The following is a 23,832-nucleotide window of genomic DNA, read 5'->3' as shown; positions in this document are numbered from 1 at the left end:
TTTGGTTGTGGAAATTATGATGGATATAACAAGCATTGCAAGTTTTTCTTGTGGTGCAACCTAGTTGATGAAGTTTATGAGAATGAAAATTTTCTTTCAGTAGTTGCAGCTAAAATGAGTGAGATCGAAGAATTGAAGGGGATAGTTGATAAACTGAATTGAGACACTGAAATAGAGTCTTTGAAGGACATAGTTGATGAAATGAATAGTAAATTAAGTGTTCTTAGTAGTAAGGTTGAAATGATTAATGAAGATTTGATGGCAGCGTGTAATACTATTGATTCTCACGTTGTAGATTATAGGAAAATGAAGTTTGTGATATTGGCATTCATTGTATTTACTGTAGCCAAAGTGATGTATTTTTGATGTTGTTAAATTTAATTTATAAGGTGATTGATTAATGAATTATTGTTTTTTTGCAAGTTTATTTTTTCTTTTTTTTATAAATTTATGTAAGTTTAGGGTTAAATTTATTTAATTTTGACAATAAATAAGAGATTTGAATGAATTTGTTACATAATATTATTTTTGTTCCACTAAGTTGTCTGTCATATGTAAATAAAATATTTTTGTAAGTTTTTTTGATAAATGTATAAACTAGGCAAACTATAAATGAATTTATGCTAACAAAAACATAAGTGAAATTACAAAACATTTTATAAAATAAATAGTTTAATGTTTTTTTTGGTTTTTAAATTGTAATGTAGATTTGTAGATAATTTTTTTTAAATCTTCTATAACAAATGAAAAGTTTAAATTTTATTGTACATTTGTACATGTCGCATAGTAATAATTACAAAAATATTATTTTTTAACACAATGGCCCATGAAAATTGTAACATGATATATGTTATGTGACATTTGACAATTTACTCATTATTAGTATATATATAAAAGCCTAAACATATTTTAAAAAACATCAGCAACCAATTATCATATAAATTAAAAAATAATAGTCTAAAAAAATCAAGTTGATTTAAATTACGCAATAAGTTAAGTAGATTTTATAAGTCGTGTGAAATTGTGATGATTGTTAATTGGGATACTGATAAAAAAACAAGAATGTCATCATACAAAAGCACTTAAATGAAGTCAACAGTTATAAAACAAGCATAAAATGAGAAGGCCAAGTCAGGCTTTGTTAACATGGAGGATTAGGAAGTTCAAGTTTTGAACTTTTTCAATCCTAAGTCGTATGCATGTGTTGTATCGTTGACCTTTAATAAGCAGCCCCCATTCCTTCCCGACATAAAACTCCTTTTTGTTTCGCTGTGTTGATGGTTTTTTAATGTCAGCTTGAACCATCTCTCCATCTTTGTTGATTAAGACACAAAATTTGTATTTGTCTATGCCCCAAACATTAAAGTATTTGACCGAAAAATACTGGAAATAATAATGAAAGACAATTATTTACATCATTATGTATATTAATTTTTGAAATAAAATATTTTGTTAATTTAAAAACAATGATGTAATTCCATACCAAAGGTTTTCTTCTAGTTGCTACATATTTTGTTATAGTGTGAAACCAAGGAACAGAATGTCTTGGCATATGATCTGTTGGAAAAGGCAATTGTAGAAGTTGTTCTTCAGGTGGTGGTGAATCAGCCTCTGTTAAATCTACAATCTCATTGTCAGGGTGGAGAAGTGGGACATTAATCTTGCTGAGAAAATTAAAAGTGAAGATTAATAAATAAATAAATAAATAAATAACAAATTAAAGTTAATGAAATATAGGTTTGCAATTATATGTACCTTTTAGAACTATGGCCAATTTCGTTTTTAATTTTAAGATAGGATATTTCCTCTTCAGCAGCAGTAAAGATACGCAAGTTAAATTCGTTTGACCCCTTGTACCAAAACTCAGCAATATGTTTGTTTTTTATACCATAAAAATCTATCATGTCATTTACCCCTTTGTTAAACATACCAACAGTTTTACATAAATTTTTCAGATAAACCTTGAACGAGTTTCCTTGTGGGTCTATAATGAGACACTCGCCTGGTTCTATTTTACAAATCCAGTACTTGTAAAATTTTGCATTTAAATAGATGCGACCCTAAACAAAAACAAAACAAAAATATGGAAGAACATAAGTTATGAATAACATGAAATTTTGTTATTTAATTTTATTTAACATAAAATAAGTTAACCTTATTTGGGTAGACGTCAGATCGGAAGTGTGTTGGTGGGTTTTCCTCATGAGCGTCATTAAAATAGTCCATTATATGTCTTCAATAGGAAGAAAGACAAGTAAATTGAAGGGTTCAATTCCACAATCGAATATAAACCCTAAACCATAGACATAAAAATAGATAATGCAAAAATAATATATGCAATGTATGAAATGATGATTAAGGATACATGCAATGAAGAACAGTGCTTTTTTATTTTGTATTACAGAATACAGACGAAGAACAGTCAAATGGACGAATTTAACATGTAAAGTTTTGGTTTTTATATTAAGTGAAGTATGATAAACGTTAAGCCCTAAAAGAAAGAATTTTTTGCCTAAACAACGATAATGAAGATGATGAAGTTAACTAACCAACAATTTTTAAGTTTTTGAGATGACTGTGGCAAGAAGATGATTCTTCGGAGAAGATGAAAGTGGCTTGTTGTGTTGTATTTGTTTAGGGTTGAGAGAATGATGAAATGATAGCACTTTATGTGTCTATTGCCCAGTTTCTGCATCGTTGGAATTGGAGAAAATTAAAGTGACTGATTGTTGCCCCGTTTTAGTCCAAGACAATTTTGTTTGAAACGTTAAGACTTGCGGTTGTGGCCAATTAATGATTGTACATTGTGAAAATCAAAACCACAAACTGTGTACCTTCCCGTATAATAAGGTGTTTGGTATTCCCAAAAGCATATCCTGTGGTTAATATTTTTTATATTAATTATTATAATTAAAAAATAGGATTTAATATTTTGATTAATATAATCAAAGTTTAGCAATGTTCATTTATGCATGAAAATATTTATTAATTATGAACCAGTAACAAAGTTTGGAATAATAACAGTTAAGAAATTGAATGTTGAAATTTTTTGTTATCAGTAACAATTACATAATACAAGAAGCCAATGAGGATGAATCAAGAGACCTGGAACTAATAATTTCACCAGCACCACAACCTAATAACGAACCGGAGAATAACCTGCCCATATATCCACCATGGTATTTGACTCTAACAAAGGCAGCAGCTACAGGGAAACAACCATTAGTGAGTTAATAAATTACTTAAAAAAAATTTATTAATGAACTTTGAATATTTTGACTAAATAATTAATATAAGTAACATATGATTAATATAATATACTTTACTAATTATTATTTAATTGTTTCCTGGCAAAATTTTATTGTTAAATACGTCGTTGCTTGGAACATAAATGATTATGCATATTGTTTTTTATTTGATGTCAATCAAAAAAACAATATGAATCATATATAAGCAGAAGATCGTCCCGCCATGCTAAGGAGTGTTATTTGAGTTCTGCATGGATGCAATTTATGAAGGGTGGAAAATTCAAAGAGGGTGATGTCCTCAAGTTGAAAAAAGCTTTTCACTCGGAATATCTACTGATAAACGTTTTGAAAATGTAGTTGTTGTTGTTGTGGGGTATCGATTAAGATATTTTTTTTGTTAAACATCCGTAACTTTTATAATTAATTTTGATGAAATTTACTCTGATTTGCATTCTTTTAATTCCAATTACGATAAATAAAAATATATATTATTTTTGTAACCTAATTAACAAATTACCTTAATTTTATTTAATATATTAAAAAATATGTCAAATGTGATTATTTTTTTAGTTATTAATTAAATGTTCCATTCTTGATATTTTTAAAAATATTTATTTATAGACTTTTGAAATGATTATGGTCTTGTTTTGAAAAACAAAAATTATACATCTTTCTAATTGTATTCCGAAACCCTATCAAATTATTTTTTGTTAATAATAAATAATTATATAATGAAATTTTTAATACTAATTAATTATATCATGTCATTATTAATTACTACATACATCTGAAATCATCATTGCTTATTGGAATGATGTAATTGCAGGCATACATAAATAAATTTTATATCCCTCATGAAATGTGTACGTGCTTCGTAAATGAAAATACAAGTTCTGTGTTGTCAGTTGTATATTAATATTATTCTTTTTTCATATTTAATATCCACTTGTGTAAAGAATTTAACTCTGAAATACAAACCGTTCACAAGGAAAATGACTCCTCATATTTAAAGTTATTAAACGACACTTCATTTTACCATTTTTGGTTTTCACACCTTAATGACTTATTTAAAGTGACCTACAATACCCAAATTTCACATTCCATAACTGACCATCATATATGTTCATTTTCAAAATGTTAGTATGTAGATTGAGGGAAAGTTAAATTCCATAACACCATTGCCTTCGTTTTGGGTTTTATTCAACATTCAGTTCATCCTTATCTCTTTCATATATGAAATTTATAATTGTTATTTATGGAAGAAAAAAAAACCCCTTCATCCACCAAAATCATCTTCAAGGAATTTGTTTGCAATGGATTCTTAAACTCTGCAGCTTCTAGAATGTTATTATATGAACTCTTATCTTTTAGTCAATTCTTCTCGCTCTAATGTCCTTTAGTAATGAAAACCTCTGAGTCATGTCCTTTAAAAAGAAGATGAAAGTAAAAACAACAAAACTTTTAATAATTTCAACAATAATTTTTTTTGGTGAAATTATTAAAAGTTTTCTTCCTTTTACTTTCATCTTCTTTTTAAAGGACATGAATCAAAGGTTTACATTACTAAAGGACATTAGACCGGGAAGAATTGACTGAAACATAAGAGTTCATATAATAACATTGTTATGTCTGCCAGAGTTTAAGAATCCATTGCAAACAAATTCGTTGAAGATGATTTTGGTGGTTCAAGAGGTTTTTTTTTTCATAAATAACAATTATAAATTTAATTTTTGGATACTTTAGTTTTTATTTTTACTTCTGTTTCAAACCCTAAACCAAAAAAAAATATGATTAATGAAGATATTAAAAATATGATTAATGAAGATATTATTAAAAGTTTTATCCTTTTTTCTTTTATCTTCTTTTTAAAGGATATGACCCAAAGGTTTACATTACTAATGAACATTGTTGCGGGGATAATTGACTACAACATAAGAGTTCATATAATAACATTGCCGACCTTTAAAGGATATGACCCAAAGGTTTACATTATCTATTTTTCATTTATAATTTGTAATCATATTGTTACTTTTTTTCCATCAAATTAGTACATTAATTTTACGCAAATTATACACACAATATTTTCTTATTAAACAAGTCAATTTGCACATGCACAGTCAGATCAAATATGAATAATTTTCTCCATCTAAAGTCATAAGTATTAAAATTATGGCTCAGTATCATTTTCAAAATAAGTGTATCACATCATTTTTTCCCAATACATCAAATTTAAATATGTTAAAGTTTCAGACTTCACTAATAATTTTGCATTTCAAACTGACAACGTTGTCTCAACGCCCTTTATAGTCAACCAAAGACCATTTTTGCGTGTAAAATTTAGCATCTGCACCTGGGAAATCATCATTTTCTACCCTGATTTTTTACCTACAAAAAATGCATAACGTGAGAAGCATTAAAAAAATTATTATTTTAATGTACAACACCGTCAACAAACAAACTTACTTGGTTCAGTGCCACCATTCATAACATTTTGAAGTAAGTCAGACCAACCAGATGCACCAGCCATGTTCATCAAACGAAAATTTTACAAGATGATCAATTTTTTAATCTTAATATATTAATAAAATATTATGGATAATTTATGTATATAAATTACGGAAACAAAATTAACTAACCTCATTTATTGGCAAGTATTGTGGATATTGAAAGTTTAACATCTGCTGTTGCTGGATATGATTATAAAAAGGATGTTGCACAGGAGGAAACTGATTATAAGTATGGACCAAATCATTTCTTTCAAATGATGTCGGGGATAAAACATCTCTTTTGTGAGATTCTTCACCTTCCTTCATTAACCAAAAAAAATAAATTATATTTTGATCCTCAACGAACTCAACAAAAACAAAAGTTACTCACAAATTGGACCTGTATTTTTTGAGTTGAAGACTCCATCTTTACATCTGATGGAAATCTAATCCCCAAGGATCCCTTTGGAATAGGTAAGACCAAGAAGGGTGAAGGTTGATCCAAGGAGGCTCACCCATGAAGACCATTGGGCCTTTAAATAGGTCCATGGTTAGGAGGCTAGAGGAGGCTTCTAGAGAGGAGATGCTTCTTAGACCTATGCTCAATATGAGTATTGAGTATGATTCCTCTTTTTAGTCTCATAGTCTCTACTATACATACATTGTATAGTTTGATTTCTTGTACCTTGTATATAGTAGATACTTGTATAGGTGTATTTTTGCCTTTGTATTTGTGAGGCACTTTATTTCCTTTTATTAGCTATTGTATATTGTTTCTAGGGTAGGTTACTTGGACACTTTGACTCCATTTAACCTAATCTAGAAATACACTATTTTCTTAGTTTTCTAGTAGTAGGATTGAGAGTGGCATTAGCAAGCTAGAGAGTGTAACTAGCAAGCTAGAGAGTGTTACTAGCAATTGGGCCTAGAGATGGGCCTAGGCAAAATTTTACATATTAGACTCATTTTACTCCTAATTTTTCATAGATTTGATTTAGGTAGGTTTCATTCACATTGGATGAACCTAACTAAACCAAATCAACATTTTTTCAAAACTGGTTGGAGTAAAATAAAGTCCATGAGCAGCCCAACTTGATTTGTGTTCACATTGCTTGTTCACACTCAAGCTTAGAAGCTTGAAGCACAAGCTTCTCCTTAGCTTGCTTACCAAGCAAGCTAAGTGAGTAGCTTGCTCTCCAAGCCTCTAGACCATGGATGGTTAGCTAGACCTTACCATGGTTCCTAGTGAACCATGGTTAAGCCTAGCTTGCTCTCCAAGCTTCCTACTCCTATATTTTCATTTTTCCTTCATTGTAAAACACTTTTGGATGTATAGAGATTTCATTTCTGAAATATTGTTCAGATTTCTCTCTTCTAAAAGTCCCTAAACCTCCTTTGATATTCATCCAATTCTCTTATCCCTTCACTAGAAGAGTGTGGTGAGAATTGAAGTGGCTTATCTCTTCATCAAGGAGTGGCGCCTCTTGGGAGTGTTCTCCACCAAACCGTGGTGGTTCTAAGGTCTCCTCCTCCATTGGAGACCTTAGCAAAGCTTAGGAAGAATCAAGGAGCCAAAGATCTAGGGAGGAACTTGAAGAGGATTTACATCAATCCGGATTCTCCAACAAGTTTTCCATCAACATCTTTCACTAAATTACAAGAACTTGCTTTTCCTTTTTCTTTTACATTTTTATCACAAATCTTCCTACCAACTGTATGTACTTTTAAATTTGTTGCTTTCAATTTCTGAAATTAAATATGATAATACAAATCAATGATTATAATCAAATGCAAAGTTAATATTTTAAGACATACATATATCAAAATAAAATTCACTTACAATGTTCTCCTCCTTCAAATTCGGTTTTGAAACCCTTTGTTTCTTATATTTCAATTTTGATATACTTAAATCATCATCCATTCGTTTATTCTGTACATTCCATTAAAAGCACAAATTTCATAAATTAATCACAAAATACAAATAATGAGACTATTAAAACTTTTTTCAGATATACAATCAAAATAAATACCTTCACTAGAGCACTACTGCCATCTTCTTTGTTAGTATCATCATTAGAGCATATAAAATTTTCCTGCAATTAACAAAATAAATTACTTATATAAACTGATGTGTCAAATAAATAAATTAATTACCTAAAATGATATTTCAAAATAAATAACTTACACTTTCATCAACATCATCATCCAATTCTGTATTATCCTCACTGGAACTAAAGTCATAATCCATGGAAAGGAGGACAAGACATGTTGAAGCTACATGACCAATTAAATTACAATTAGAACATTTCCTACTCTTTTTCTTCACATTTTTCTTTGATGGGGCACCTTTTGTCTTAACAACAAGGGGGTCACAATAATCATTACTAGCATCATATCCATTGTGCTGCAAACTAACTTCTTTTTATAACTTATCAGTAAGCTTCAAAATTTCATTCCTTATGAAATTAAAACTTTCACAAATCTTTGAAGCAAGGTGACCAAGTCTATTAAAACATGCACTTAAAACCCCAAAGCGTGCAGTAAAAATCATATCATTAGAATTATCCCCTGTCTCATACGACATATAAACTGAATTTTTTGCATCCTTCAACCATCGATTGCATATTAAACCTGGAGGAAACACATGAACATGTTGATATCGCATAACACATATAATATGACTACAAGGAATGCCACAAGACTCAAACATCATACAATCACATTCATATTTGCACTCATCTTTGTCAAAAACAACATTGCGTAAAGATTGACGATGCTTATAATTGTCAACTGTGAAGGTAACCTTATCACCATTGTCATTTGTATCAACAACATTCAAAGATTCAGCAGTAATAATCTCAACCATTACCAATTTAAACACATCACTGGTATAAATTTTTTAAGCTTCTTTTTCAATTAAGGGCAAAGACGTGGATAAAACAGGTTCTGTATAAAAAGAATTGAAATCAGACAACTCATTATACCTATAATCTCTTAAAGAATGCTCAAAATTGTACAACAACTCAACTATAGTATTTTTTTCTCTTCAAATAAGACTTTATGCATGAATTTATTCCTTCACATAAAGAAGTAGTCCTTATACCGCCAAAAAATTTGTCACATAAATAAGCAGTAGCCCACATAAATCATTTTTGGTAAGTTTGTTGAACCCAATTATTGTCTTGTAGTTCATGTCTTTCTACTAACTCATTCCATAATCTTTCAAACTTTTCTGGGCTATAATTACCGTACATTACTCTCTTGAAATCCTTCCAAAAATTATTATTCTTAACATTCTGACAGACATTTTTTTGCAAATGCCATGAACAAAGCCTATGTGTTGCTTCTGGAAATACATGCTTAATTGCCTCTCTCATTGCACCATCTCCATCAGTCACTACAGCTTTTGGTTGCTTATTTGACATTGCATTCAAAAAGGATTCCAACACCCACCTATATGCCTCGATACTTTCATCAAAAACAATAGCACAACCAAATATAACAGTTTGAGCATGGTGGTTTTTACCAGAAAAAATCACCAATGGCTTATTATACTTATTCTTCTTATGTGTACTATCAAAAGCAAGTACATCACCAAAACATTGAAAATCACTTCTGCTCGTACCATCAGCCCAAAATAGGTGTTTCAACTGAATGTAGGAGTGTATGCATGTGTGGTATGCTTGTAAAACTTCTTCATTAAGATAGTAAAACAAATCTTGATCATGTTATGATTGAGGACTAGATGTAGGTCACATGTGGAGTGGCTGAATCAGGATAAAAGACTTGTGCAATCTTCTCTTACCCTTATCTTTTACTTTGTGTATTGAAGAGATTATTCTTGATTAACATGTTTGTATGTGCAACATTGGTTTACATAGAATCAAAGTATTACATATTGATTGTGCTTAACTTTGAATCTCATTAATGATTAATCAAGAAAGCATATAGGATTCATTCTTCATTAACAAGTCTTTAAGAAACTTCTTTGAAAATTCATAATTAGAAAAGTTTGAATTGAAATAAAGATCCTAAAAAATATGAAAATTTTTAAAGTGCCATAGAATCTAATTCACCCCCCTCTTGGATTGAGCCATTCTTTTCTAACACTATAGCCTCATGTTTTACCACCAAAATAAATCATCTAAATGTGCTTCTCCAATTTCTTTCAACCGTCCATTCGTTACTCGAGTCATACTTAGTTTCACACTACTAGGAGTAACTTAACAATTCAAACTTAAATCCATAGACCGAGCCAAAAGGTCCATCTCTCAAATCTTAAGTGAAGATGAATGTAAAGGTTTCCTACTCAAAGCATCGACTACTACGTTCACTTTACCAGATAACAACTAAGATTAAAATCTTAGTCCTTAAGAAATTCCAACTATCTCTCTTGTCTTATATTCAACTCTCTCGGGTCAAATAGATATTTAAGGCTCTAATGATCACTAAATACCTCAAGCTTATAATCATATAGGTAGTGTCTCCAAATCTTAGTGTAAATGTCACAACTGCTCACTCAATGTCATGGTAAGGTAATTCCTCTCATGAATTTTCAATTTCCTAGACACATAAGCTACTACCCTTCCTTCTTGCATCCATACTCCAACCAACCCATCTTAGAAGCATCACTATATACCACATAAGACTTACTAAAATCTGGTAACACTATGCGATCTTTCCTTAAGAGTTTGAAACCTACTCTCACATTTATTATCCCATACAAAGGCAACTCTTTCCTAGTCAATCTAGTCAAAGGTAATGATATCCTAGAAATTTTCTCAATAACTCTCCTATAATAATAAACAAATATAAGAAAACTCTTATCCTCACTAATTGACTTTTGGTATCTCCTACTTAGCACAACTTCTACCTTAGGTAGATCTACGTTATATCTCCATTAGAAATTACAGGGCCTAGAACATTCACCTCATACAATCAAAAATTACACTTAGATAACTAGCATAAAATTGTCTAGTATATATCCTCATCTTCAACTTTGATTTGATGATACCACATCCTAAGTTCAATCTTACTAAACACACAAACACCCACTAATTGTTATATAAGGTCATCTATCCTCATATCAACATACACGCATATCAAATCATATTAGAATACCTACTTCAAACATTCATATATACCATCCCTAAGCATATACCAATCAATCATCGTTTACTCCATACAACATGTACATGAACCAACCTTACCATATAGAATCATACCATCTTAAACAACCTCTCAATGACAACACCTCAGAACATCATATCCAAATTAGTTTTTATTCTTGTTATGCCTAACAACTCAAAAACATCATAACATCATACACCTCCCTTTAACAATTGTCGAGCAAATGACACACAGAGAGTCATACTCATCCAAATGATCTCAAACCTATCTCAAAAGAAAGCTAAGAGAATAAGCTATAATTTTATGAAAACATACAATTCTAAAATGATTATCTTCTTAGCTAAAAATTCAAAAAATCCCGACAAATATATTCAGCACTTATAGCTAGACCTTTGATCACCCAAGCAGCTATAACTGGAGTTCTAGACCTTCATTTTTCCTGATTCCAGTTCCACTGAAAAGATAACATCTAAGGATTCTACTTTCCTGATGATGTCAATACGGTACTCATACTAGCACAACAAAACTTCAGCGAAAACATCCTCTATACCAGACAGTAATATTATATCAACCTCTAAAACCATGAAAATACCTCAATCCTTCCAACTCACTTCTTTCCACCTCAACTAATATCCAAGCTTCCCACTACAATCCTAAACCAAAATAACTCACATACTCAACACTAAAGACTTAGAAAATAAAACTCACATGTTACCTAAACCATGAAAGGTTAACATGCAAGCACCAACACTAAAGGAATTCACCAATATTTCAATCTCTCATCAAGAATACCAAAACTCCAGTTCTCAAAATACAATCTCCTTGGATTCAATCACTATAACTATAAATTTCAGAAACGCCACCAATCGTAAACTCTTAATACATTCAATAAGTCAATTTCTCACTCACATCCAAGGTTCCACTAGTTCTAGTTGGTTAGCAAGATACCTCGTCTACTACAACTACTTGCACCTATGCTCATAGCATAAGCGATGCCACCCAACCACTACTTCTTACATAAGCAAGAAGTATCAAAACAATTAAGCAATCATGAGAATAAGAAAGAACAATCAAAAATAGCATCATCAAGTTATATCATGTCTATCAGACAAATCCTGAGAACACAATGTAACACCCCAATTTTCAAAAAAGTTATTATTATTATTATTAGATGGTATTTGGTCATAATTATTTTAATAATTATAGAGGAATATTATTTTGTACGTTTTAAATAATTATTATTTTGGACAATTATTTTGTACGTATTAAATAAGTATTTTTATTAGCATTTTTAAATAAATATTTATATGTTTTAAGAGAAGGTTGATTTTATATGATATTTTGTTATTAAAATTATATTATTATATTTTGGGTCAGAAATATATTATTATTATAGAGGAAAAATATTTTATAATATACATGTATTTATTTTATTTAATTATTTTGAGGAAAAAGAGAAGTGGGTTAGAAGAGAAGGAAAATGGGTTGGGTTGACCCAACCCAATGGATTAATTTTAAGAAAGGAATCAGGTGGTGTTAACCCTATCTACCTCATTTGCGTTCTAAAGGGTTAGGAAAAAAAAAAGAGGAGAAACAAAGAGCTCTAAGGAAGAGTACTCAGGAACGATCCTAGATCACACCAAGAGCATTCGTCTTCTGCTCATCCAGGTACGAGGGAGATGGGTTTCTTCATATGTGAATATAGGGGTGTTCGGGTAGTGAGGGCAATCCCTAAGTCCCTCTAGGAACTCTATTTAAAATTCTGAACGATTATCTGTGCAATCGATGTTCTAAATTCTTAATTCATTTGGAAGAACTTATTTCTTGAATTATCTTTGAATTCCATTGGGGCTTTCTTGTTAATTCTTTATCCTTAAATTTGATGACTTGAATTTTATGTGTTAAGAAGAGTTTAGATTTTTTTTTGTAAAACCAATGGAAACCAATTTTTGAGGCTTGAGATGTGTATGGATTGATTTGGAACGTATGAAGAATATAAATGGAGTTAAACTGAACCAACGGGGTGTAGAAGTAGTGAAAATTGGTAAAAACCTTGTTGGAACTCATAAAACGCAGGTTTAATTTCACAGAGGGGAGTCTGGGCAGAGATTTGGGCGCTCAGCGCCAGTTTTGGGCGTCGGGCGTCGGGACCCCGACATACGTTTGTAATTTTGCGATATCTTTCTGTGTAGTTATCCAAATCGAGTACCGTTTGTTTTGCTAGAAACTAGACATCTGGGGATATCATTTAGACATACGAATCGTGTAAAAATATTAATATTTGATCAAGTTATGTGAGCTTCAATTTGAGCCTTCCAATCTGTGTGCGAACCACAACATCAATTTTTGTGAGCCCTGAATGGTAACCTAAACGACTTTATTAGGATTTGTGTTCTTCAGGAAAGTTGTAGATATTGATGTTAGGATTCTAATGGAGTTAGGATCACTTAGAAAGGATATGTATATCTCGAGTTATGGTTAAATTATTAACTGAATGTCATAGATATTGTGATGTGTGTGAAGAATTATGTGAAATTTGTGATCTGTGATGTTGATAACTTAATGATAGGTACCTAGCATGTGAGGATGATATTGCATGGATTGTTATTGACATGTGATGATGTTATATAATGGAGATGCATTAATTATGAGTTACGTGGGATGCATGAGTTGCATGAGACTTATGTGTTGCATGTGGTGCTTGAGAAGCCAGACGTGACTATATTGCATTGGACCCTGGGCCCAGAGAGGGGTTGAGACAGGGGGGACCATGACGGGAGGCATTTCATGCGTGGTCCGTTGGGTGTTTAACTGCGTAGCTCACTGGCCACAAAGGGTTTAACGGTGGGTGGATTGCCTTTGCACGGGCCGCTGGGTGTTTAACCGTGCAACATACCGGCCCTGGGAGGGTGTGAGAACGGTATGCCCGCATTGGCAACAACTAAGGGAATTGATGAGGTACGCCCATTGTGCGGAGTGCCAAGTTGAGACTCTTAGGAGAGGAAATGTGTATGAGCATATAGTGAGCATGTGTATGAAAGCTTGTATGATTGAAAAAAAAAATGATGTTTGGTAATTATATGAGATGTATTTGTTGTTTATATTTAATGATGATATTTTGGTGCAAGGTGTGGGGGGGAATTGGGTAGCTCTATGTTCATATATGATGTTATCTATCTCTCACCGTCCTGTTTTTATGTGGTTTTCTTTTAGGTGAAGATGAAGGCACTCATAGTGTTGAGTTCTAAAGGGAAAGGGTTCTGCTCTGATAGGATGTGACATTGGGGCATGAATTTAGGATGCTTTAGTTATGAATTGTTATTTGTCGTTTGAGGAGACTTATTTTTAAGAGTTTTATATTCACCTTATATTTGTAAATTCTGGATTCCTTTCATTTTGCTTTAGAGACCTTGATAATTTTCTTTTAAGAGTAAAACTTTATTATTATTATTATTATTATTTCTATTTATTTCAAGACTTGTGAACCTATGAGTTTTTATTAAAATATGTGGACCCTTCTTGATGTTATATTTATTGAATTATTCTTATTGTTGTTACTTATTTATTATGGGGTAGAGGGGTGTCACATTTAGTGGTATCAGAGCAGGTCGATCCAATCGGCCGTGAGTTATGAGTCTACTATGCTTGTTTGGTAGATGAATGATGGAATATGTTTTGCTTTATGATGAGGATAATGATGATGATGATGATGTTTCCATTGTGTTGTTAGTGTTGTGCTTACACTTATATTGTTTTCTCAGAATTTGGCTGAAAGACATGATATAGCTTAGTTGATGTTATTCATGATTGCTTATTTGTTTTGATACTTCTTGCTTACGTAAGAAGTAGTGGTTGAGTGGTATCGCTCGTATTGCGAGCATATGTGCCAGTAGTAGTGGACGAAGCCTTGCTAATCAACTAGAAATTATTGGGACCTTAGATTTGGGTGAGACATTGATTTGTCGAGAGTTTACGGTTAATGGAGTTTCTGGAATCTATAGTTGTAACGATTGAATCCAAGAAGGTTGTATATGAGAATTGGAGTTTTGATATCCTTGATGAGAGATTGAAATGTTGGTAATTCCCTTGAGTGTTGGTGTTGGCATGTTTACCGTTTATGGTTTAGGTAGAATGTGAGTTTTATTTTCTAAGTCTGTTGTGCTAAATATGTGAGTTGTTTTGGTTTAGGATTGTAGTGGGAAGCTTGAATATGGAGTTGAGGTGTGAGTTTGGAAGGGTTGATGTATTTTTGTGGCCTTAGATATATTGATATACTATTGCTGTTTGGTGTAGAGGATATTTTCGCTGTAGTTTTGTTGTGCCATTATGACTACCATATTGATAGATTTAGATTTTGTGATCTTCATGAAAGTTGTAGTCTTGGGAGTGATCTTTTCAATGGCACTGAAATTAGGTAAAATGAAGGTTTAGAACTCCAGTTATAGTTATTTTGGTAATCAGAGGCTAGCTGTAAGCGTTAAATATATCTGTTGTGATTTTTGAATTGTTAGCTAAGAAGAGGATCTATTCTTAATCTCATGTCTTCATAAGAGTTATAGCTTATTCTTTTATCTTTCTTTTGAGATAGGATTGAGATCATTGGACAAGTGTAACTCTCTAGGTATCATTTTCCTTGACAGTTATTGATGGGATATGTATGCTATCATGATGTTTTTGAGTTACTAGGCGATGCAAGGATAAAAATAATTTTGTTATGATGTTCTGAGGTCTTGTCATGTGGATTGTAAGGTTGTTCAAGGTTGTATGATGTTATGTGGTAAAGTTAAGTTCATGCACATGTTATATGGTGTAAAATAGTGATAGATTCATATATATGATTGGGAAGAATATAGATGAAGGTTTAAATAGGTATTCTAATATGATTTGATATGCATGTATGTGGATATGAGGATAGATGACCTTATGGATTAATTAGTGAATGGTTGTGTGTTTAGTGAGATTGACCTTAAGATGTGATATCATCAGATTAGAGTTATTCTGAATATATATCCAAGATAGATTTAGGCTAAATTATCTAAGTATGATTTTTGATTGTATGAGGTGAGTGTTCTAGGCCTTGTAATTTCTTGCGCGAATATAATGTAGATCTACCTATGGTAGAAGTTGTGCTTAAGTGGGAGATACCAAAAGTCAATTAGTGAGGTTATGAGTTTTATTGAGATAGTTTATAGGAAATTTATTGAGTAAATTTTAAGATAGCGGTTCACGGTTTAGGCTGCTCTCGTTTCTCTCGTCGCTGCCACGGGAATCGCTGTTGCTTTCTTTTCCTCTGGTTATTAAGATGCTTCAGTTCACCAGGTTGTCTCTTGCCTACCCATGGATTCAACAGTAGTTCGAAAGGTTAATCCATATCGGGCATTCCTGAACCTATGCTTTTTTTTTTTAACTCCTCAAAGCATTTCGTCGCTTACTACTCTGGGTCGCTTATTATTACCTTTGACTGGATTGACTATAAAAGAGTTGCCTTTGTATGGGATAACAAATGTGAGAGTAGTTTTCAAACTCTTAAGAAAAGGTTGGCTAGTGCCAATATTACTGGATTTTTGTAAGCCTTTTATAGTATATAGTAGTGCTTCTAAGATAGGTTTGGGCAGAGTGTTGATGCAAGAAGGAACGGTAGTAGCTTATGCTTCTAGGAAATTGAGAAATCATGAGAGGAATTACCTTACCCATGACTTTAAGTTAGCGGTTGTAATATTTATACTAAGATTTGGAGACACTACCTATATGATTCTAAGCTTGAGGTATTTAGTGATCATTAGAGCCTTAAATATCTTTTGACCAAAGGAGATAATTGGAATTTCTTAAGGACTAGGATTTTAATCTTAGTTGTTATCTAGGTAAAGCCAATGTGGTGATCGATGCTTTGAGTAGGAAACCTTTATATTTGCTTTTCCTTATGATTAGAGAGACGGATCTTTTAGTTCAAATTAGGGATTTAAGCTTGACTTATGAGGTTATCCTTAGTAGTGTGAGACTAGGTATGACTCGAATAACTAGTGAATTGTTAAAGGAAAATTGGAGGAACATAATTTGTTGATTCATTTTGGTGATAAGATATGAGGCTATAGGACAAGATAATGGATAAGTGTTTATCTCGGGTATAGATGAAGTGGTAAGACTTTGAGATCTAGTATATGTACCTAGTGCACTTATGCTTAGGTGGTTGATCTTTAGAGAGGGTCATAGAAGAAAAGCTAATATTATAGCAGATACCTTGAGTAGGATGATCTTTCATCTATCGTCTTTGATGATTTAAGGTTGGATTTGATTAAAGAGTTTACAGACTTAAGCTTGATGTGTGAGCTTACCCTTAGAAGCATTGAATTGAGTATGTCGAACGTGACTAGTGAATTAATGGATGAGATTAGAAAAAGCCCAGGAGTCAGATCCTTTCTTAGTGAACCAAGTGAAGAAGATTGATAGGAGTATAGGTAACCTTTTCTGAGTAGGAATCGACGTTGTTTTGAGGTGCAAGAACAAAATTTGGGTGCCTAGTAATCCCAAATTAAGAGATGATCTTAGAGGAAGGACAAAAAAGTACTCTTAGCATCCATTTAGGAGCTATTAACATGTATCAGAGTGGCGCAGCGGAAGCATTGTGGCCTAAGGTGAAGAGAGGAGGAGAGGAAGTTTGTGTACTCATGTTTAGTATGATATAAGTCTAAGACAGAACATCATGAGCCTTTTAGGACTTTTGTAGCCTTTAGATGTCCTGTTTGGAGGTGAGATAATGCGTCTATACTTTGTTGTGGGTTTGCCTAGGAAGTTTAGGAAGAATCTTGAGTTTAATGAAGGAGTCATAGTCGAACCTCTTCATTTCAGAAATTCGAGGACGAATTTCTTAAAAGGGGGGAAGTATTGTAACACCCCAATTTTCAAAAAAGTTATTATTATTATTATTAGATGGTATTTGGTCATAATTATTTTAATAATTATAGAGGAATATTATTTTGTACGTTTTAAATAATTATTATTTTGGACAATTATTTTGTACGTATTAAATAAGTATTTTTATTAGCATTTTTAAATAAATATTTATATGTTTTAAGAGAAGGTTGATTTTATATGATATTTTGTTATTAAAATTATATTATTATATTTTGGGTCAGAAATATATTATTATTATAGAGGAAAAATATTTTATAATATACATGTATTTATTTTATTTAATTATTTTGAGGAAAAAGAGAAGTGGGTTAGAAGAGAAGGAAATTGGGTTGGGTTGACCCAACCCAATGGATTAATTTTAAGAAAGGAATCAGGTGGTGTTAACCCTATCTGCCTCATTTGCGTTCTGAAGGGTTAGGAAAAAAAAGAGGAGAAACAAAGAGCTCTAAGGAAGAGTACTCAGGAACGATCCTAGATCACACCAAGAGCATTCGTCTTCTGCTCATCCAGGTACGGGGGAGATGGGTTTCTTCATATGTGAATATAGGGGTGTTCGGGTAGTGAGGGCAATCCCTAAGTCCCTCTAGGAACTCTATTTAAAATTCTGAACGATTATCTGTGCAATCGATGTTCTAAATTCTTAATTCATTTGGAAGAACTTATTTCTTGAATTATCTTTGAATTCCATTGGGGCTTTCTTGTTAATTCTTTATCCTTAAATTTGATGACTTGAATTTTATGTGTTAAGAAGAGTTTAGATTTTTTTTTTGTAAAACCAATGGAAACCAATTTTTGAGGCTTGAGATGTGTATGGATTGATTTGGAACGTATGAAAAATATAAATGGAGTTAAACTGAACCAACGGGGTGTAGAAGTAGTGAAAATTGGTAAAAACCTTGTTGGAACTCGTAAAACGCAGGTTTAATTTCACAGAGGGGAGTCTTGGCAGAGATTTGGGCGTTCAGCGCCAGTTTTGGGCGTCGGGCGTCGGGACCCCGACATACGTTTGTAATTTTGCGATATCTTTCTGTGTAGTTATCCAAATCGAGTTCCGTTTGTTTTGTTAGAAACTAGACATCTGGGGCTACCATTTAGACACACGAAGCGTGTAAAAAGATTAATATTTGATCAAGTTATGTGAGTTGCAATTTGAGCCTTCCAATCTGTGTGCGAACCACAACATCAATTTTTGTGAGCCCTGAATGGTAACCTAAACGACTTTATTAGGATTTGTGTTCTTCAGGAAAGTTGTAGATATTGATGTTAGGATTCTAATGCAGTTGGGATCACTTAGAAAGGATATGTATATCTCGAGTTATGGTTAAATTATTAACTGAATGTCATAGATATTGTGATGTGTGTGAAGAATTATGTGAAATTTGTGATCTATGATGTTGATAACTTAATGATAGGTACCTAGCATGTGAGGATGATAATGCATGGATTGTTATTGACATGTGATGATGTTATATAATGGAGATGCATTAATTATGAGTTACGTGGGATGCATGAGTTGCATGAGACTTATGAGTTGCATGTGGTGCTTGAGAAGCCAAACGTGACTATATTGCATTGGACCCTGGGCCCAGAGAGGGGTTGAGACAGGGGGGACCATGACGGGAGGCATTCCATGCGTGGGCCGTTGCGTGTTTAACTGCGCAGCTCACTGGCCACAGAGGGTTTAACGGTGGGTGGATTGCCTTTGCACGGGCCGCTGGGTGTTTAACCGTGCAACATACCGGCCCTGGGAGGGTGTGAGAACGGTATGCCCGCATTGGCAACAACTAAGGGAATTGACGAGGTACGCCCATTGTGCGGAGTGCCAAGTTGAGACTCTTAGGAGAGGAGATGTGTATGAGCATATAGTGAGCATGTGTATGAAAGCTTGTATGATTGAAAAAAAAATGATGTTTGGTAATTATATGAGATGTATTTGTTGTTTATATTTAATGATGATATTTTGGTGCAAGGTGTGGGGGGGAATTGGGTAGCTCTATGTTCATATATGATGTTATCTATCTCTCACCGTCCTGTTTTTATGTGGTTTTCTTTTAGGTGAAGATGAAGGCACTCATAGTGTTGAGTTCTAAAGGGAAAGGGTTCTGCTCTGATAGGATGTGACATTGGGGCATGAATTTAGGATGCTTTAGTTATGAATTGTTATTTGTCGTTTGAGGAGACTTATTTTTAAGAGTTTTATATTCACCTTATATTTGTAAATTCCGGATTCCTTTCATTTTTCTTTAGAGACCTTGATAATTTTCTTTTAAGAGTAAAACTTTATTATTATTATTATTATTATTATTATTATTATTATTTCTATTTATTTCAAGACTTGTGAACCTATGAGTTTTTATTAAAATATGCGGACCCTTCTTGATGTTATATTTATTGAATTATTCTTATTGTTGTTACTTATTTATTATGGGGTAGAAGGGTGTCACACACAATGCACACAAATAAATAAACAACAACATAATCATTAATCACATTAGCACATCAATAAGTTCAACAATCAATTCATTACATTATTCATCTACCAAACAAGCATAGTAGACTCATAACTCACGGTCGATTGGATCGACCTGCTCTGATACCACTAAATGTGACACCCTTACTACCCCAACACATATATATTGTAACAATGTAAATAAACTAAATAATAAGATTTTCAACGTTGGTAAAAGGGTTCACATCAAACCTTCATAATTGTTTTTCAATCCAAAAATAATTGAAAATAAAACTTGAAAAGTAAAACTTAAGAGTTTACAAATTGTTTTCAAAGGAAAAAGGCACAACTCTAAATACATATAAAAATTTATATCCTAGAATTCTCTACCCCGATATCACAATACTATAGCACACCCACAATTCAATTGTTGGCATTTTAGATGCCACTCAAAGCAGGATCCTCCTCACCTAAAACATCAACAAATTATACGGTGATAAAAGAAAACATCTCTATGTAAAGCACATACAAACAAACAACAATGTAATCTCATCATAACTCATTACATAATGAAATATTTACAAGCATTTCTATATATCATAACTCTATCAATCATGCATCATCTTCACACCATAATTCGCAATCACACCCATTCATCTTAAATCTTGCAATTAACATTCTTATTTTCACATTCATAATCCACACAAATCTTACAATTAACACTATGCCAAGGCAACGCCACAACTGACATAAGTGATATGTGTTAATTGTGTCACTCATCCCACACCATGCCAGGGTCACGCCCTCCCTGTAGCATCACTTACCCAGGGGTCGTGCCATCCCTGGTCATTAATGTGAGGAACCACAATCACATCATAATCCACAAAAATCTTGCAATTAAACCTATGCCAAGGTCACACCTGTAGCATCTCTTGCTCGAGGTCGTTCTCTCTCCCAGATCATCATTTGTACAAACTAATCATATATTCATAATCCTTAACACATATAGAATCTAAAGGGATCATCAATTTCTCAAACAGAATTAATTATAAAATTATCCATAATCTTAAGGGACTCTTCCTCTACCCAATTCCCTCATGTAACTCTACATACAAATAATCCTTTTTTCCCCCGTACCTGGATAAACAGTAGTTGAAACTAAAACAGAGATCTCCTTGGTCTCCTCCTGTGAGTGCCCCTCGGTCTTCAGAGAGTGCAGAAAGAAAAGAAGAGAGCAAAGAAGAAAAGAAGAGAAAAGTGAAAAGTGTGCTTTTTGTGAGTGCCAGAGTGCTCTATTTATAGGCATCAAGTGTCTCCGGAATGGCCAGATCCAAATCCAGAACGGCTCGTTCTGGACCTTTAAATCATGAGTAAAATTCACATTCAGAACGGCCCATTCTCAAACCAGAATAGCCCGTTCTCAAACTAGAAAGGCCCGTTCTAGGTTTGCATTAAAAACTCTCAACGGTAATATTTTAGAACAGTCCGTTCCAACTTTAGAATGGCCCGTTCTCAATAAGGTTTAAAGGTCATTTCTAAAATTCAGAACGGCCCATTCCCAACTAAGAATCATAGGCAAATTTAACAGTTTGGAATGTCCTGTTCCATTTTGGGAAAGGCCCGTTCCGAGCCACTAAATCACCTTCATTTTAGTAACTTGGAATGGCTCGTTCCAATTTTGGAACGGCCCATTCTGGGCTACTAAAACACCCCTGTAAATTACTAAATTACCTTCATTGGGCTTTTGGGCCCTCGTACATTCTATGAAAATCGAGCTGTTACAATTGAGGCAGAAAGTTCACAAACCACTCAAGATACTATCAATTGGAAAAATGATATATACTCAAAAGTTAAAGGACCTGAGAAAAAGGATGAGTGCGTTGTCTTGGAAAGCTTCCATGACATGAAAGTTCATACCAAAGCTCTACCATAGACAATAGAATTCAAAAATTAGAGAATTTTCTTGGAAATATTGTTAATGTCCTTCAATCACGGTTTGTATATGATCCACAGATTAATCAAGTTTGACAAGTTGTAGCTGAAGAGGTGTGAATTTTTATAATGCAATTTATTTAATAACTCAAATGATATAATTTTTTATAAATTAAAAATATCTTTTTTTTTTCTCATTTAGGTACCTACAAATGTTTCAAATGATTCTATTAGTGAAAATCATCAAACTACAAGAGACCCCAAATGAGAAAAGTTAATATAGGTGAGTTAATTGAAATTCAAATAATTAAATTTTTGATACTTCATATTGACAACAATCTTTTATTTTATTTTCTGTTATTATAATGTTATGTGTGATTGGATGAATAGAAGGCTTACATATATATATATATATATATATATATATATATATATATAAGCATTGGGATATAATGTAATGTAACCATTGATTACTTTTTTAATATGGGTAATTGCTACTTAATTTTTTAAGGTTGGGGAAATAAAAATAACATAATATGCTTCAAGAAGAAAATATACTTGTGACAAATATTTTCCTTGCCTAAAATGTTTCACTTTATCTATTTAATTTTGTTAACTCTTAAATTCTGTCTCTTCATTCCCTTCTAAAATATTACTTTAGTAATTAAAATGCATAATTTCATGTCATAGTACATGATGAAGATAATTATCATAGCATTGTAAAATTGACATCTTTCATATTTTTTTTAGGATTGGTGAAGGATTTACATGCAGTGAATCACCATAGATGACAATACTTACAGAATGACATTTATCAATGCAATATGTTTTCCTTTTTTATTTCTAATTAGCAACTTTAACATCATGAATTTGCCATTTTTATAACATAGTTTGGATACTTATATTTCTAGCTCTATGAACAATGATACTTGAAATATAATACAAACATGATGTTTAAAATAACATAATAACAATTACTGGTTGTTGACACTGACATGGAATCTCAATATTAGACGAGTAAGAGAATAAGTAAAAATTTTCGTGTTATTTTAATATAGATCAAAAAACAACTTGTGTCAAGTCATCTACTTATTTTTTCCTTTTTTTTTTCTTCCAAAAAAGGAAGGATGAATATTATAATATGTTTTGTATATATAGTTTTTATTATTTAATGAAATTTAGCAAGAACAAAATATTAATGGTGTTTACCTATAGTAAGGGGTGTACCTACAATAATAATAATAATAAATACTTTTACCTACATGCATAACATGTAACTACAACTTAATGGTGTTTACCTATAGTAAGGGGTGTAAATATAAGTCAATGCCTTTTACCCACGCATATTGCAAATTATAGGTATCTCTTATAATGACAGTCAAATGTAGTTGTTGAATTATGTCTGTAGGTAAAACTTATAGTGATAGGCTATTAGTTGTCCCTATATGCCCTCTCAAAGTTGACAACTTCAGTGTCTATAGGTCAAAGTCCATGATACCTTTAGCTATGGAATTTGGATTTTTAGTGACATTTTTTGTGTGTAGGCATAGGTCATTTTTCTTGTAGTGAAGGTGACTAAGGCATATGTATTATGTAAGTAAAGAGAGGAGGAGTGATGCACCTGATCAAGTCTAGAATAGAGAATTGCCTAACTAAGTGCCAATTTGGCAATAGT

The 23,832-nt window shown here is 32.4% G+C and overlaps 2 long non-coding RNA genes across 2 annotated transcripts; both read right to left on the bottom strand.

The window, feature by feature from the left end:
* Positions 1–4,938: 4,938 nt before the first annotated feature.
* On the bottom strand, positions 4,939–7,197 carry LOC145952825 (uncharacterized). The gene is made up of 3 exons (XR_014430318.1): positions 6,135–7,197; positions 5,712–6,055; positions 4,939–5,633 (listed from the first exon to the last, which is right to left on the bottom strand). It is a non-coding gene; the product is annotated as an uncharacterized LOC145952825 (long non-coding RNA).
* Position 7,198: 1 nt separating this feature from the next.
* Positions 7,199–12,433, bottom strand: LOC145952824 (uncharacterized). Its single transcript, XR_014430317.1, has 3 exons — positions 7,765–12,433; positions 7,575–7,664; positions 7,199–7,480 (listed from the first exon to the last, which is right to left on the bottom strand). It is a non-coding gene; the product is annotated as an uncharacterized LOC145952824 (long non-coding RNA).
* Positions 12,434–23,832: the final 11,399 nt, after the last annotated feature.

The sequence above is a fragment of the Cajanus cajan genome, chromosome 10 (assembly GCF_000230855.2).
Source record: "Cajanus cajan strain Asha chromosome 10, NIPB_CcT2T_4, whole genome shotgun sequence".
NCBI lineage: Eukaryota > Viridiplantae > Streptophyta > Magnoliopsida > Fabales > Fabaceae > Cajanus > Cajanus cajan.
Note: the sequence above shows the minus strand (reverse complement) of the source record. Positions and strands in the feature narration are given on the sequence as shown.